The sequence below is a fragment of the Notechis scutatus genome, chromosome 1 (assembly GCF_049901735.1).
Source record: "Notechis scutatus isolate UNSWTSFEM ecotype Mainland chromosome 1, rNotScu1.2, whole genome shotgun sequence".
Taxonomy (NCBI): domain Eukaryota; kingdom Metazoa; phylum Chordata; class Lepidosauria; order Squamata; family Elapidae; genus Notechis; species Notechis scutatus.
Genome location: NC_142009.1, coordinates 97,354,272 through 97,370,772, shown reverse-complemented (window position 1 = coordinate 97,370,772; position 16,501 = coordinate 97,354,272). Strand labels below are relative to the sequence as shown.

At 39.2% G+C, this 16,501-nt stretch overlaps 1 protein-coding gene across 2 annotated transcripts in view; it reads left to right on the top strand.

Annotated features, from left to right (window-relative positions):
* The first annotated feature begins 218 nt into the window (after positions 1–218).
* The window catches only part of NCOA7 (nuclear receptor coactivator 7), a 73,689-nt gene continuing 57,406 nt past the window's right edge, over positions 219–16,501 (top strand). The window contains exon 1 of one of the 2 annotated variants that reach the window (XM_026666071.2): positions 219–747. The gene's annotated coding sequence lies outside the window, so the exon portion shown is untranslated. The remainder of the gene's footprint in view (positions 748–16,501) is intronic. The other variant, XM_026666069.2, reaches the window with a different exon arrangement.

The window sequence follows — 16,501 nt, the reverse complement described above, 5'->3', positions numbered from 1 at the left end:
AGGCCGAAAAGCATCTTTAAAACCAGCAAGAAACAAGGCCGCCGTTTTGGCTAAAACCTATTGATAAGCTATACTATAAGCCGTTGCAATGAATTATCCAGCCAACATTGTGGCTCAGACGAAAGGAACCGAATCAGTCAGGAGCCGGAGGCAACGAAACGAAAGTTGGCGGTTGAGGCAACCACTCCACGCTTCCTTCCCTAAAAATTTACATTTCTGTTAGAGAAAAGGTCACACGGGTGCGATAGGCGGAGCTCGGAGCACGGCGGAGACGGAGGGAAACGGGCGGGCGGCGAAGCGGAGCCTTTAGGGATTTCTCGGCGGAACCAGCCGCGGAAGGGAAGGGAGTGTGCGAGGCTGTGTGTGCGCGCGCGCGCACAGAGCAGCCGCCGGGGAGTTGCGTCTGCCTTGGCCGAGGGAATATGCTGCTGCTGCTGCGGTGGTTGCTGGCCTCCCGTTGCCAAACGGCGCCTGGAAGCCCCGAGCGGTGGACGCAGCCTTCGGCGGCTTCTAGCCGGAGACCGTAGCGAGCGTTTCTCCCTTCGGGCGCAGCTTCTTTTCCACTCTCCGCCCGCGGATGCTGTAGCTGCTTTACGCTTCTCCGCCTCTTCCTGGGATCATGGAGGAATCTCGGTCCGGCATCCTTACGGAGAACCTGCCAAGCGGCGGCGGCAGCAGCAGCGGCTGCGGCCAGGAAGGTCCGATCCTGGCCTGAGGAGACCCAAGCTACCTCCCCACCTTCCAGCGGTGGGTATTTGCTAGTGATGAGCCTGGGCAGGCGAGCCGCGCGCCTGTTTCCAGCCTGGGTGCGTGGAGCTCTAAGGGGCGGGTGGTGGTGGTGGTAAGAGAAGAACAACGAAGCAGCCTCTCGGCTCATAGAAACGTTGCATCCATTCCTACTCCTTCCTTTCTCCCCACCCCCTCCTCACCCATTAGCATGGGAGGAGTGGGCACCTACTTCGTAGTACGTTGGCCAAGACGGCCAGAGAGCTTTGAGAAGCAAGCGCATTTATTTAGTTGGCTTCAGCGAGCTCCTTTTTCCTCCCAGCCTGGCGATCCCAGACGACGAAGCCAGAGTTCAAGCAGGCATTAAAGGTGCTGATTCAGGGTGTGGGTGTGGCCATTGCCCGTTCCTTATCGGACCCTCTTAGTTCACTCCCCCCGCCCCCGTAATATGCTGAGTCGCTAATTCTGTACTTAACTAGCGAATCATCCCTGCCAGTAGGTGCTTCAGGAGGTCACATTCCTTTCCTTTATGAGGAAAGAGGGAAAATGGAATTGCCTGCATGTTGGCATTTATTGGAGGAAAAGATCCACCCAGGACAATGTGCAGTTTGAACTGTCACCCCTCCCTTTTCAGGGTTTGTTTACATCCGATCCAACAAGAATACAATTCTAACACATTTATGATTCTCCTTTTTGGAAGAAGTTTTGGAATGGTTAACTATTAAAAATGGTTTCTGCTAATGTTACTGCACTGCTGTATGTATTGCCTAGGTGGGTAGAAATATTTCACTGTGTTTACCAGAACTCAAGCCATTTAAAATTTAAAAGGCAAGCCTGATAATGTCCATATCTGGAAAATGCACACACACACTCTCTAATTTACTCCTGTCTTCGTGTGTAGGGTTTCCAGGTCTTAAGGAACAAGTGGATAATTTTGGGACTTTATTATTAGGATTTGTGCAGTGCTGTGCCTGTCTCTGTTTATCATGCATGTGAAAATGCACTATTGATGACATAAGCTGTCTTACACATATAAATAGAAAGTATTTGCATTATGGTGGATTTTTCTATTTCCAGTTTTAGGTTTGCTTCATCTTTGAAGTTTTAGTAGGCATATTTGCAAGGATTTGAATGAAATATATCTTTAATTACTATGTCAGTTTTTTTTTTAAAAAAAGAGCAACGTGGCAATATTATCCATCTTAAATGTAGAATTTTTTTAAAAAAGTCGTACAAATTACTCTTTTCTGCCTAAATAGTATTTTACAATCCTTTCAGTTTGGAAATAGTTTGGGAATATTCCTAGTTCCTAAAGGTATTGAACATACCGGACTTAATGCACCTAGCTCCAAAACAATGGGATAATGATATAATCTCTCCAAATGCTGCTGAATTGAATTCCCACTTGATTTAGCCAGAATGGCCATTGATTATTTTATAGTCCATGAATATATGGAAGACAAACTTTAAAAATAGACAACCCATGACCTATTGGGTCGCTATTTCAGAGATAATTCCTTACTTAAACAGAGGAACAGAATGATCTCAATGATCAGGCGGACAAAAAAGCAGTGGGAGTGGGAACAGCTTCCAACTTCCTGACAGCTTCCCCATTGAGTTTCCTTGTGGGAAATTGGCAGGAAGCATTGGAAACGATGATCACATGACCATGACTGGTGCAACAGTGTGGCAACACCTTTGCTCAATTTCAATCCCACAGGAGTCCTACGTCCCATAGGATTTTGGGTATATTTAAGGCAGCCCATTTGAGGTACATTGATTCAAAAATGATTGCTCTATGATGCATTGCTTTGCCCAATTGGAGATTACAAACAGTTTTAGTATATAGATAATGAGAACTAAAGTTCTGTATTGTATCTATTTCCTTTTACACCAATGTTGATTACATTATTTGAGTCCACAGGTATTATTCAGCTAACTCTTTTATTTTATTTTTTCTAATTGATTTAATTACTCCTACAGAGTTAAATCAGCTTATGGTATGATTAGATTACTCTGATTTTTCCTATCACATTTTATTTTCATTTTTGGTTCATATTTTTTCAGAGAAACTAAAACAAACAAACAGGAAAGGATAATAATAAGGGACAAAGTATTAGAGATATAAATTTCTGATACCCTTTCTGTATTCCAGTGATTTAAAACCCGTAATCCTTTTTTATTTTGATTTGATGCATATATAGTTGGGCTTACCTGAAAGGCAATTTTTATAACACTTCATCCTTAAGAAATGAACATATTTATTAGAATATTTTGGATAAGCTGGTATAATGCTGATCATTTACCCTGGGAAACTGATTGACATTACTTACGATATATATTGAATCATAGAACAAAAATAATTTAGTAGTTTGATCCTGCAAAGATCAATTTCAGGTTCTCTGGTTTTTATTTTTTTCTGCAATGTTTGTTGTGGATACAAATTTTGATATCTTTAGTGTAATTATAGTTCTGACTGTGGTTTATTTTTTCACTTTTTATTTTCCATTCTATTTTCTGTTTGAAAAATAGCTTTTTAGAGTGTACCATAGTACTATATCCAACAATGAAAGTGATTTGGTTCTGTCTGTCTAATAATTTTAAACAGCACGTCTTTGTCAAATTATTGCTCTTTATTTGCTTTAAGTGATTGTGTTTATAGAGTCCAACAACACATAAAGGCATTTTGAAGTGAATCTTTTTATTATAAAGCAAGAATAATAATTTCACATACTTTAAAATCAACACTTCATGCAAAAAGACAACTCTGTATAAAATGAAACTCACAGGGTGTGTTTAAGGAAATACACTTTACCTTAAATCAAGGTAAAGAATTTCTAGGGTTTCAAAGTATATTCGTGTAAGTTTTGAATGTGAAAGAACATAAAAATATTGCAAAGAATTACATGGTGGAACTATGTTGACCTGAGGAGACAAGCAGTAATAAACTTAGTTCTGACCAAAATTTATTGACTTAATTGTTAGTATCTGACATTAGGATAGGATAGGATAGGATAGGATAGGATAGGATAGGATAAGATAGGATAGCATAGCATAGCAGAGCATAGCATAGCATAGCATAGCATAGCATAGCATAGCATAGCATAGCAGGAATCAATACGAAAATAGTACTGGGCACAGTTAGAAATTCCACAAAATTGTTACTTTGACTCAGATACACCCACATACTGGATGGGGAACAAAACATTGGATGGTGCCACTTATTATATACAGAAGAGTTGAAGAATACCATATTGAAAAGACTGCATCTTGGAATGGGAGAGGTTTAGAATTAGAGGGGTAATGAAGAACTGGCCCTTTTTAAGATTACTGCTTGAGAGAATGATAATAAAAAAAGAACATCTCTTTTCTATTCTGCCACAAAACAATACTGCACTTAGTTTCTGGGCAAATAGCCAACAGCAGCACTGAGCTTTTAGCATTGTAACACATAGCAAGGTAATGACTCAGGATAGTGGAATAAGAGAACAAAATTAATATTTCTCCCAAAATCTTCCTCAGCAACTCTGTAATCCAAACAGCATTGCTGAATTTTGAAACAATAGCAATGTGCGTGTCATACACATTGGATAAATGGATGGACAGACAGGAGCCCAGGAAGCAACAATAGTTCTTTTGCAAAAAGGAATAAGTCGGATATGGAGCTCAACTAAAGTTGATATTTTATGGATTATAAATAAGGAATGGGATATGAGAGGAAGAGAGATTTGTTTGCAACCTTTGTTTATATTTGTGATGCAGGTTGCAAGTCACTTTTTCATATATATTTTTTTCATACACCACATTTATGTTGGTTGCAGGATCCTTCAGTCACATTATTATGATTTGTAACCTTCCCAGCTGGCTTCCGACAAGCAAACTCAATAGGGAAAATCAGATTTGTTTATAACACTATGATTCACTTAAGTAACTGCAGTAAACAATGACAGGAAAATTAGGTCTGGTCATGTGATGACTCACATGGTAACTGCATCACTCAGTGACTGAAATTCTGGTCCCAATTGTGGACATAAGTCAAGGACTGACTGTATGGATGATAATTTCTGTAATAGAGAATTATGGGGAAATGAGGCAAAGCTGATTTGTAGGATCAGTGTGGGCAATATTTTTAGGGGTGGTTGAGTCTGCAGTGGAAGAAAGAAGTAATAGCTTGGTCTGCTCTTTTGGATGAGAGTACTAATGCATTAGATTTTCAGAGCTTACAGAAAAGAAAGGAGGAATCAAGTGAAGAAATCAGTGTGTTGCAAATCAGTATCATCCTGGTCTTTGCTTTGTCATTTCTAGAATATGTTGGCCTCTAGCAAGCACTACATTAAATTGCCTCGACCTTGAGCCAGAAAGCAATTAGGCTATCGTAAGAAAATTGACCTCATTTCCTGAGAAATGCTCTTAGTCAAAATGCTGAAGTGCTTAGACACGGGTTTTATCCTTTGAAGATGGTGTTAGGCCATATTTCAATCTTCGTCTACTGAAGGGCTTGTATATATTTTAGCTTTACTATTAAAGCTAGTGACGTGAAGCTATTTCCTGTTCTAGTGGTAGAAAAAAAATACTGCATGTGGGTCACGAACATTTTGGAATACATTGAAATAGAATTGTGGCTAATCCATATATGCAAGAGCTGCAGCCATGTAGTTAGGAAAACTGATATGGCTTTTTTTAATGAGTCAAAGATAAATGCTGTGGATATCCCAAAAATCTTTTCCAAAGTGAATTCAAAGCAAACTACAGCCTTATTTTGTTTCTGTAACCATGACAGCCTCCAGATCTGTTGGACTACAGTTTCAAGAATATCAAGTCAGCACAAAGAGAAAGACTTTTGTTTGAACAATCTTTGAACAATTGTTGTCAGAATTATTGTTAAGCACAGATGATGCATGAGTACTAATGAACACATATTATACAAGAACTTTGATGAAAATAAAATAAATCAGTAAAGCCTATAATCACAAAAGAAGACATTGGTGTTTTCATTAGTAGCTTGATATGGAAATGCTTTATATTTGGGTCATTGGGTTTGTCCTAGAGCTGCACATATATTGTGGATCTGTTTTCAAATCCTGCCAGCTTCAGCCAGCAAAGTCAGAGGTCAAAGAAATTATGAACTGTAGTTGGAACAACATAGTTCAGTGCCACTGAGCTAGTCCAATACTATTAATTTTGATGGCACTTCCTTGTGAGAACTCAGGATTCAGCTTTGGATCTTAATCATTTAAGAAATGTGTTTTGGGCACTTCAAAACAAGATACAATAGTAATACAATAGTGGGAAGGCACTGAGAAAAAAAGGAAGAAACTGATCTGTTTAAGTTTATAGTTCAGCCATTCCATTGTCATAATTTTATTAACAGTCCAGATGGGTCTGGAAATTCTGAGATTTGTAGCTGCAGTCCATTTGAAAAGGCATAGGAGTGGAATAATAAAATGGATTGCCCCATTTATAACTAACTATATTATGTAAGGGCACAGCTGTAATTTTTTTTAGTACTGTAAGAACAAAACCAGATAATTTCAGACTCCTACACATTTTCCTCTTTTGTTCAGACATGATTCATCAAACAGATTTTAATTTGTCATTATTATTGTTTTAATTCTATCATATCTACATTTTGTATATGTTTTATATTTATCTAGATTTCTGGCCCCCTCCTAGTTAATTTAAATACACTTTCAAAGTTTGTTGCTTTTAAGAGAAAGAGAAAGAAAGTAAGTCTTGCACTGGCAATTTGAACAGTTTATATTTTTACTATGTAGACTCAGATTTGAATTGAGCATTCACTCCTGGCTTCAATATACTCCTGCTTCTATCACAGGAAATAAAATTGCTTCCAATCTTCACAGGAGTTCAGTTATAACAATACTTCCCTATTTATTGAAAGTCCAAAGTTACTGTCCTTTTAAAGAGGAAGTCGGATTAGCAATTTGGTGGAGAGGGAAGAGCGAAGGAGGAAGCATGTGAAGTTTGACTTGCATGTCTGTTCCCAGTTTTGTTCATGTCACCTGCAAAGCCGTAATACAGTTTGCTTAACTTAATGTGTAAACCAAGGTTATGATTTGTAAATGATACTTTAACATATGCTGATACAGTGGTTGCAACTTATTCTATAGCCGTGGTTAAACCAATAATAGTTGGCTTCAGATTATGCTACATTGATGCTTCAGTCCAAACAGACAAGGTCTATTTTCCATCTGTAATGCAAGTTTGTAAATGTCAGGTGGATTGCTACTATCATATGGAAGTATTCTTGAGGGGGCAGGCCATAGTTGTGCAGAATGATTGTGTAGTGTTAGTGATCTGCACGAAATTGCTGCGAGGGTTGCAGCTGTAGCTTACACCCTTTGTGGCTTGGAAAGTCTTTCTGGTGGGATCTACAAAATGTGCTAAATACATAAATATTTGGCTTGTTCTTAGTTCTTTTTTCTGGCATTCCCTGATGCCAAGTTGATATTTGCACCAAAAAAAGATGCATTGCAGCAGCAGTGTGTAGTACAAGGAGTGAATGTGAGTATTCTTTACAGTTATCGCCTTTGTACCCTGAGCAAGCTGAATAAAACATTACCTTTTCTCTTGGGACCATTTAGTAGGGAGGCCCCCCATGTATTTCCCTGTCCCTCAATTTCCCTGTATTCAACCTATAAGAGGTTTATATTGGGACATGATAATGTTATATGAATTTTGCAATGATGTGGCATCAACACAGTTGTGCTCATTTAGTGGGGTCTCCCTTGTACTGTTGAGCCAATCCTCTTTGGACTCAGGTGCAGCGCAGCTCACATTGAAAACTTCTGTGAAGTATGAGTATTCTTGTTCTTATCCAGTGCCTTCCTTTCTCTAGTACCGTGTTTCTCATATAATAAGGCCGGGTCTTATTTTTTTTTGAGCCCTGAAAAAATGGCTAGGCCGTCTTTCGGGTGACTTAATTCCCCCCTTGCATCTTCAAGCGGGTGGCAACGGCTTGGATGTTGACCTTAGGCGTTGGTGGGGCACTTCGTATCGGGGTCAACGTAGGCAGCACCATATCCAGGTGTGCAAGAAAAGTACTTCCTAACGGCAAGCCCCCACCATTCCCCCATTTCGCATGTTTTAATATAGGCCTTAATTTGGGGAGGGGCTTAATTTCATTCATGCCTATAAAACATGCTGGGACTTCCTATTGGGGGAGGCCGTATTGTTGGAGAAACAGGGTAGATTTCAAAGGCACTCTTTTTAGAAACACTGATCTTAATCCATCAAGTCACATGCCATCTAAAAATCAAAACAGAATTATAGTACCAAGACTGATCTTTTCTGTTTACATAAACAGTCATATAGCATATTCTTGCCTCATTTGACTGGCCAGCCTCTGGGGGTTAAGTGCAGTGGTGGGGTTCAGCCAGTTTGCACTACTTCGGGAGAACCAGTTGTTAACTTTCTGAGCAGTTTGGTGAACTGGTTGTTGGAAGAAATCATTGGGACAGAGAACTGGTTGTTAAATTATTTTAATCCCACCACTGGTTAAGTGAGCCATTATTTCCTCCTTCAACAGACAGATACAGACAGACAGGATCTACCCTACATCCTGCAATCATGGGTTGAGCACCTGTTCATAAAACTGGTGTCATGCCATCATTACAGCTTTCTTTGGAAATTTGTATGCAGCCAGATTCAAGACTTGACAGCCTGGCAGCTTTCACTTCAATTCCAACTGTCATGATAGAATAGAATACTTTATTGGCCAAGTGTAATTGGACACACAAGGAATTTGTCTTGGTGTAAATACTCTCAGTATACATAAAAGAAAAGATACATTTGTTAAGAATCAAGAATCATAACGTACAACACTTAATGATAGTCATTGGGTACAATCAGCAATCAAATTATACTAGGAAACAGTCAATATAAATCGTAAGGATACAAGCGACAAAGTTACAGTCCTACAATCACAAGTGAGAGGGGATGGGTGATAAGGAGTGATGAGAAGATTAACAGTAATAGTAGTGCATACGTTGTAAATAGTTGAACAGGGTTGAGGGAATTATTTGTTTAGCAGAGTGATGGCTTTCGGGAAAAACTGTTCTTGTGTCTAATTGTTCTGGTGTGCAGTGTTCTATAGCGTCGTTTTGAGGGAAGGAGTTGAAACAGTTTATGTCCGGGATGTGAGGGGTCTGTAAATATTTTCACAGCCCTCTTTTTGACTTGTGCAGTATACAGGTCCTTGATTGAAGGGAGGTGGGTAGTAATTGTTTTTTCTGCAGTCCTAATTATCCTCTGAAGTCTGTGTCTGTCCTGTTGGGTTGCAGAACCAAACCAGACAGTTATAGAGGTGCAGATGATAGACTCAATAATGTCTCTGTAGAACTGGATCAGCAGCTCCTTGGGCAGTTTGAGCTTTCTGAGTTGGCACAGAAAGAACATTCTTTGTTGTGCTTTTTTTGATAATGTGTTTGATGTTAGGTGTCCATTTCAGGTCTTGTGATATGATAGAACCTAGAAATTTGAAGGTCTCTACTGTTGATACTGTGTTGTCTAGTATTGTAAGAAATGGTAGTATGGGAGGGTTTCTTCTAAAGTCTACCACCATTTCTACAGTTTTGAGTGTGTTCAGTTCCAGCTTGTTCCAGTCACACCATGAAGCAAATTGAACAGCCTCCAGTCTGTATGTGGATTTGTCAGTGTCTCGAATGAGACCAATCACTGTTGTGTCATCAGCAAACTTCAGTATTTTAACAGATGGATCGTTTGAGATGCAGTCATTGGTATATAGGGAGAAGAGAAGTGGAGAAAGCACACAGCCTTGGGGAGGCCCTGTACAGGTATCAGATGTGATTCTACCTAGCTTCACCTGCTGCTTCCTGCCTGTTAGGAAGCTTATGATCCACTTACAAATGTGTTCAGGTACCGCTAGTTAGTTTAATTTACTTAGAAGAGTGTCTGGAATGATGGCAGCTTTCACTTCAATTCCAACTGTCCTGATTTACTTTTTTAAAAATAGCCTGATAAAAGCATATGGCATATCCAGAAAATTATGGTTGTGTAGATATTTTTCACCTTTTCTTTGAAGAGTAGAACAAGGAGGTTCTTCTTACTTCTGAAGGTGCTTGTAGCTTTAGTGGTTACTGATTTTCATATTTCCACCCGTCAGCTGTAGGGAGCACTGATTGCCTTCTCAAGTCAACAAGAGTGAAAACAATCACACAGCTGATTTCAAGGCTTTGGGGAGAGATTGGAGCAGTGGAAACAATGCCATCTGCAAGTGCTGTTAAGAGAAATGTTTTGAGGAATAGATTGTGTTCCCTTTTCTGTTTAATGGTTTATCAGTGGATAGCTGGGTGCAGATAAAGACAACCTTAAAAATATTGTCTGTTTTCTATCCCTGAATTAACAATACAATAATATTTACTTAAAATACAATCAGCAGTATGAAAAGAATAAGAAAAAAACATGAAAGTAACAAGAAGCAAACTGAAAGCTTGTTGAAATAAGAAAACAATTTCTAAAGATAATCTCTAAAGTTTAGGGATAGAGTCTGTTAAATGTTCCTAGGAAGGAATTTCTAAAATGGAGTTTTAAGAAAATAGCCAGGTTGCTGGTGAATCTTAGATTGTTTGAATTTTGTATTGTATTGTTATCTTTGTCCTGAATGGAATTGAAGGATCATGCACAATTGCACAGCTTCTTAAATAGCAGTGCACCAAATTAGAAGAACTGCAATTAGAACAAACTGGAATAATGGGATTAACATGGCCTACATTTTGCACCGACTTTTTTTTTTTTTTTACTCTTTTCAAAAGCAGTGTCCAGTATTACAGTAATCAGATTTGAGTATGTGTATTAGTGGCTGGATCTGCTTTGTCCAGGTAAAGTACAGGTGTAACAGCTGAATGGAAAGAAAACCTTCTAGTGGATTTATTTATACTTTACAGGTTCTGTTGCTTTCCATACATATACTGGCATTAAGCATTAATGAACCCTCTCCCAAGATATAGTACATAGGTTGGGGCCTCCCAGTGAAAAAAAGAAGAATAAGGTTATTTTTATTCATTAAGCAGAATGTCAAACTCAAAACGTACTGTCACATAAAAAAAATAAAACACATTCAATCATTTTGCATATAAAAATATTTTTAAAAGGTTCTTCACCTTTGCAACCAACCCAAACTCTGCTAAAATAATATTTCTCATTTGAAAAGTCTGAATTATAAATTTGGGGTGCTGCTAACTACATTTACCCTTGAATGAAGCAAGACAGTCTAATGTTAGGATACCAGTGAACTGTTTTATGTTATAATGGATATATAGATACTAGGCTGTTGGCTGAGACATATAAATATGTATGTAATCTCTTTTATAGCTAGTCCATCACTATGCATTTCCTTTCCCAACATGATATTTTTAGATTTCCTTGTATTTTACCATGGAGTCCAGCAGTTTGAATCTTTTCCTGGAAAAAAAACATTCTTGTCTCTGTGTCTAATAATCAAGTATTTTTCTGCGTTGAATGCCTTTTTGTTCTTGGCCAACCATTTTTGAGATTTAGTGCTTATAAACAACTCTTTAGAGCACTGACATCCAGATTAATTTGGCCTGTTGTCCAACGGAAAATATGTAAGAATGTGATTCAGCACCACCATTGTGTTAAAAAAAACCCATTTACTCCAGTGGAGGCTAGAAATATGACTAGCAGAGTTGGAGTTATTTACAGGGATCCATTTGTAAGATCTTCCGCCAATAATTTGAATAGATTGCATGCCTAATTCAGCTCTGATCACAGAGACCGAAGTGTCTTATCAGTTCCTAAGGCAGGTCTTAAGAAATAGCTCTGTCTTCATACAGGTGGTCCTTGACTTATAGCCACAATTGAGCCCCAAATTTCCATTGCAAAACACCATTGTTATGTGAGTTTTTGCCTCATTTTATGACCATTTTCACCACAGTTGTTAAGTAAATCGCTGCAGTTCTCATGTTAGTAACCTGGTTGTTAAAATGAACCTGGCTTCTCTGTTGACTTTGTTGTGGCCCACCGGTGGCTGACGGAGCTGCAGTGGAGTCGGACTGTAGCAAGGAGGTTGGGGAGGAACCTGGACCAGTCTTGGAGGCTGAGGAGGGCTCAGACGAGTCTCTGCATCAGAGGCAGGGATGGGGCCAGGGCAAGCTTCAGATTCGGACAGCAATGAAGCGGGGGAGTTTCTGGAACTGGTTCCCAGCCTGCGCATGCGCAGGGCTACCAGAAGACAAGAACAATTGAGAAAGCGGGGTCGACTCAGGAGTAAGGTCACACCTCGGAGATGATTGGCCCCTCCCATAGGACATAAAAGAGGAGCGAACTGGATGTGAGCTTATGCAGGAAACAATTAGTTTGTCTGGTCGATTCAAGTTTTGAAAAGTTCTGTTTGACACTGTGACAAGTTTGGCCTTGCCCTGCATTTGGCAGTTAGTTCTCTGGCAGCATTCCAAGTGCAATAAGGTGGGTGTTTATAAACATTCCCCTGAAAGATTGTTTGTGAAGCCTTGCAGGCTGTGAATGAACGTAATTCACAGCCGTGGAAATAAAAAAGGGTTTTCCGGAACTAAGATTGTGTTTTATGCTTTCTAAGGAAGCCTAGGTCAGAACAGACTTTGCTTGTCAGAAGATTGCAAAGGGCAATCACATGATCACTTTGGTCACATGCACTTACGATACTGCAACTGTCATAAATACATGCCTAGCTTCCTAATTTTGATCAAGTGATCACAGGGAAGCTGCAATAGGTGTAAGCGTGAAAAATGATCATAAGTCACTTTTTTCAGTGTATTGCAACTTCGAACAGTCACTAAATGAATGATTATAAATCAAGGACACCCTATATGAGTAGGAAGGGTTTTAGTAGGCGCCACAATTCTGCCCTGTAGTTTAGTACAGGTTGTTTTTGGCCTTATGTACCATTAGTACAGTAATCAGAATGCCAGGGTGTTTATAGCTGAGCATTTTTAATGACATATTAGGACTTACTTTAGCCTTGGCTACACATAAGATCACCCCTTGGTATGAAAAGGCTTTAACTTGTCTATATATTCAGATCCAAATGTTAATTGCCAAATGCTACCACTTTGGCCTAATTAATTTTCAACATATAAGATAAAGGTAAAGCTTCCCCTTGCATATACATGCTAGTCGTTTCCGGCTCTAGGGGGCAGTGCTCATCTCTGTTACAAAACCAAAGAGCCAGCACTGTCCGAAGACATCTCTGTGGTCATGTGGCTGGCATGGCTAAACACCGAAGGCACGCAGAATGCTGTTACCTTCCCACCAAAGTGGTCCCTATTTTTCTACTTGCGTTCTTACATGACTATCATTAAGTGTCGTACCTTATGATTCTCAACTATTGATGAACGTATCTTTTATTTTATGAATTCTGAGAGTATTTACACCAAGCCAAATTCCTTGTGTGTCCAATCACACTTGGCCAATAAAGCTATTCTATTCTATTCTATTCTATTCTATTCTATTCTATTCTATTCTATTCTATTCTATTCTATTCTATTCTATTCTATTCTTTTGAACTGCTAGGTTGGCAGAAGCTGGGACAAAAAATGGGAGCTCACTCCATTACGTGTTGCTAGGGATTCGAACCGCTGAACTGCTGATCTTTCCGATCGACAAGCTCAGCGTCTTATCCACTTATCCACTGCATCCCTTTCCAACATATAGAAAATACAATAACATAGATAGTTTTTAGAGAAGACCTCTCAGGCCAACTTGAGAATACATCACAGAACAATGTCATCAGTGTATTAAAAACATTATTCGGTTTGTTAGAAATCTTGGTCATGTATACTTCAGGGAGAAAAAAAAAAAAGAAATCCTGGCATGTTATTGACATAGAAATTAAGGAGCATTTGTCCCAAGATGTACCCTTGCCTTATAATTTTATAGGTGGAAATATTTTGTGTTAGGGCACCTTTAATCCTGAATAGACTTTTAGATAGGTGTTTGCATAAAAGGCCTTAACTAAATATAAGCGTCTAGACTTTATGTTTAGCCGATTTCTTTCAAAGAATCATCTATTGAATCAAATGCTACACTGAAATCAATGAAGGGTTCAAAGAGTTGTTCGCTTTCAGATTCATACTTGGTTATAAGAAGATGTGAAAAAATTACCTGTAGTAAAACAGTCAAGTCTGATCCAGTTTGTTCTTTTGCTAATAGCTTTTTCTATATGAACCAGTATTTTATCTTGTTTAGGAGATGTTTAGTATACATCTTGGCCACTAAGTAAATGCAGCTTTTGGGGCCCTGTAGGGTTTTTTTTGGGTGGGGTGGGGTGGGTGTCTTCCTGCTTGCCTTTTTGTCCATGTAATTTGCACTATTTTGACGACTTTCTATCTTCCTAGAATAAGACCAGTGTTGTTCACAAGAAAGAGCAAGTCCGCCAGCAGAGGCTGCCACCAGAGTTCTGTTGGGAGAAGATTTTCAATAAGTATCTTGTTCAGTTTCAAAGTCTGGATGATATGTTTAATCTCCACTGTAGAAACTGTTGGCTTGTAAAGGATTTCCCCCCCAAAAGTATAGGTAGTCTCAGTGACCTGCAGCAGGATGATCTCTGGTTGGGATTCAGTAGAGGGAAGATGATTTGACCACCTAGGGTTATATGATGATAATGATGTGATTTGCAGCTAGTAGATCAAGATGGAACTGTCTTTCTTTGGTGGTAATGTGATGGATACAACAGACCAGTGGTGGATCAACGACACCCACAGAATCAGAAGAAAGAAGGATCGACCGATCACTGCATATGGCACCCTCATATTCCCTTCTTATACCCCTTCTCCATCTCCTCCCTCTCCTTTTTATTCGGCAGGTTTTTGAAATTTGGCTGAGAACCATATGTGGCCATCCTTGGCAAAGTTCCTGATGTCATCCTGTCCCAGAATAAATGGTTAAAGTTCAACATTACTAGTCATGCATTAGGCTTTGTTGTCAACTAGTTTTTGATTAGAACCAGTGGTATTAGATTCCTGCACTTCAAACTATTGGGCAACTAATGCTTGATGCTTTTTGATTACAAGCATTTTAAAGTGCTTTCTTTAAAGTGAATCTTTAAAGTGAATCAGGGTTCAGTGCCAGGGTTGAATGCCAATGTATCTGGAGTGCTATTTAAATGCTGGTTTGAGTTCTGCTACTCTTCTTGCATGTTTATTTCAAAAGTGCACATCTTTTGAGCTTTCTGATTGTTAGAAAGCTGTTAAGTTCAATTTAAAAAATTGAATTTAGAAAGCTGTAGACTTTGTCCTTCTCTCTCAAACCAAATAGGTTACAAAACAGATAATATTGATTTCTTAAGCAAGCCACATTTTTAACAGAGTTAAAACATTATGCTAAGCCATAACTTAAAGTATGGCTGAATTTGCATGTCACAGTAAGCCAAAGGTTGGTTTGTATGAGATGGGAAGGCCAAAAATACCCTCCTGCTTAATGAATATAAAAAAAACTTGGCTGATTAAAATAGTATGTCAGTGTTTCTCAACTATGGCAACTTTAAGATGGGGAGACTTCAACTCCCAGAATTCCCAAGCCAGCCATGCTTGTTTTCTTATGATTTAAGAGTATGATATGAACTTGTGTAATGTGTAAATTGTGATTTATATTTTGGCATTTTATATGAACATAGCTAATAGTGGTTTATTCAATAATGAATGGTTGAATAATACAGTATATTATTTACTATTATTTACCACATCAAAAGAAAACCAATCATTGTTTTTCATAATTGAAGCATTTTGATCACCCAGGTTGCTCACCATTTTAATTTCCCAGGATGTTTTTTTTAATCTTTATTTTTTTTTCTATGTAGTAATCATATTTCCAAACAGAGTAGTGGCTTGTAACCAAACCAGCCAATGATCTTTTTTTCTAAAAGTGCTTCTTGATCAGAGGTGGTATTCTACCGGTTCGCACCTACTCGGGCGAACCAGTAGCAATTATTTGGCTTGGGTCGCCGAACCGGTGGCGACCCCTGGCTGGCCACACCCCCAACCCAGTCACCCGGTCGCTCACTCTCCTAGCTTTACATTCCCCACGTCCTCTTTCTCCCCAGGGGAAAGGAAGAAAGGCATAGACGCTGCAAGTATCACTTTCCCCATGTGAATAAAGTGCCTGGAGTGAGAAGGAGTGCGGTCTGACAGAGGGGGTGGGGGTGAATCGAGCCTTGGAGCACTTTTGCAACGTAAAAGAAATGCATTTTGGAAGCAGGTTCTTTAAAAACTTCTCCAAGGATTCCCCATGAACGCTGCAAGTATAGCTTTCCCCTTGTGAGTTAAACTGCTGGAGTGAGAAGGAGTGCGGGATGACAGAGGGGGTGGGGGAATCCACTCCAGCCTTGGAGAAATTTAAAGGAGCTTCCAAAATGCTTGTCTGTTAAGTGTTCTCTCTCTCTCTGTCTCTGTGTGTGTGTGTATGCGTGTATGAGAGAGAGAGAGAGAGAGAGAGAGAGAGAGAGAGAAGAAAGAAAGAAAGAAAAAGAAAGAGAAAGAGGAAGGTAGAGAAAGAAAGAGAAAGAAAAAAAATAGGAAGAGAGAGAGAGATAAAACTCTTTGCTATTATTTTTAATTGTTCCACTATTTATCATGTGTTAATATTTTATACTGTCCCTACACCTAGAGTGATTTTTCTGCCTTTTTTTGCCCAGGGCTACCACATATTTTTCAGGGTTTACATGCATTCAGGGTCAATAGTCCAGAGCATAAAATACACATGAGTTTAGCAAGAGTTGAAAGGGACCTGGGAGGTCTTCTAGTCC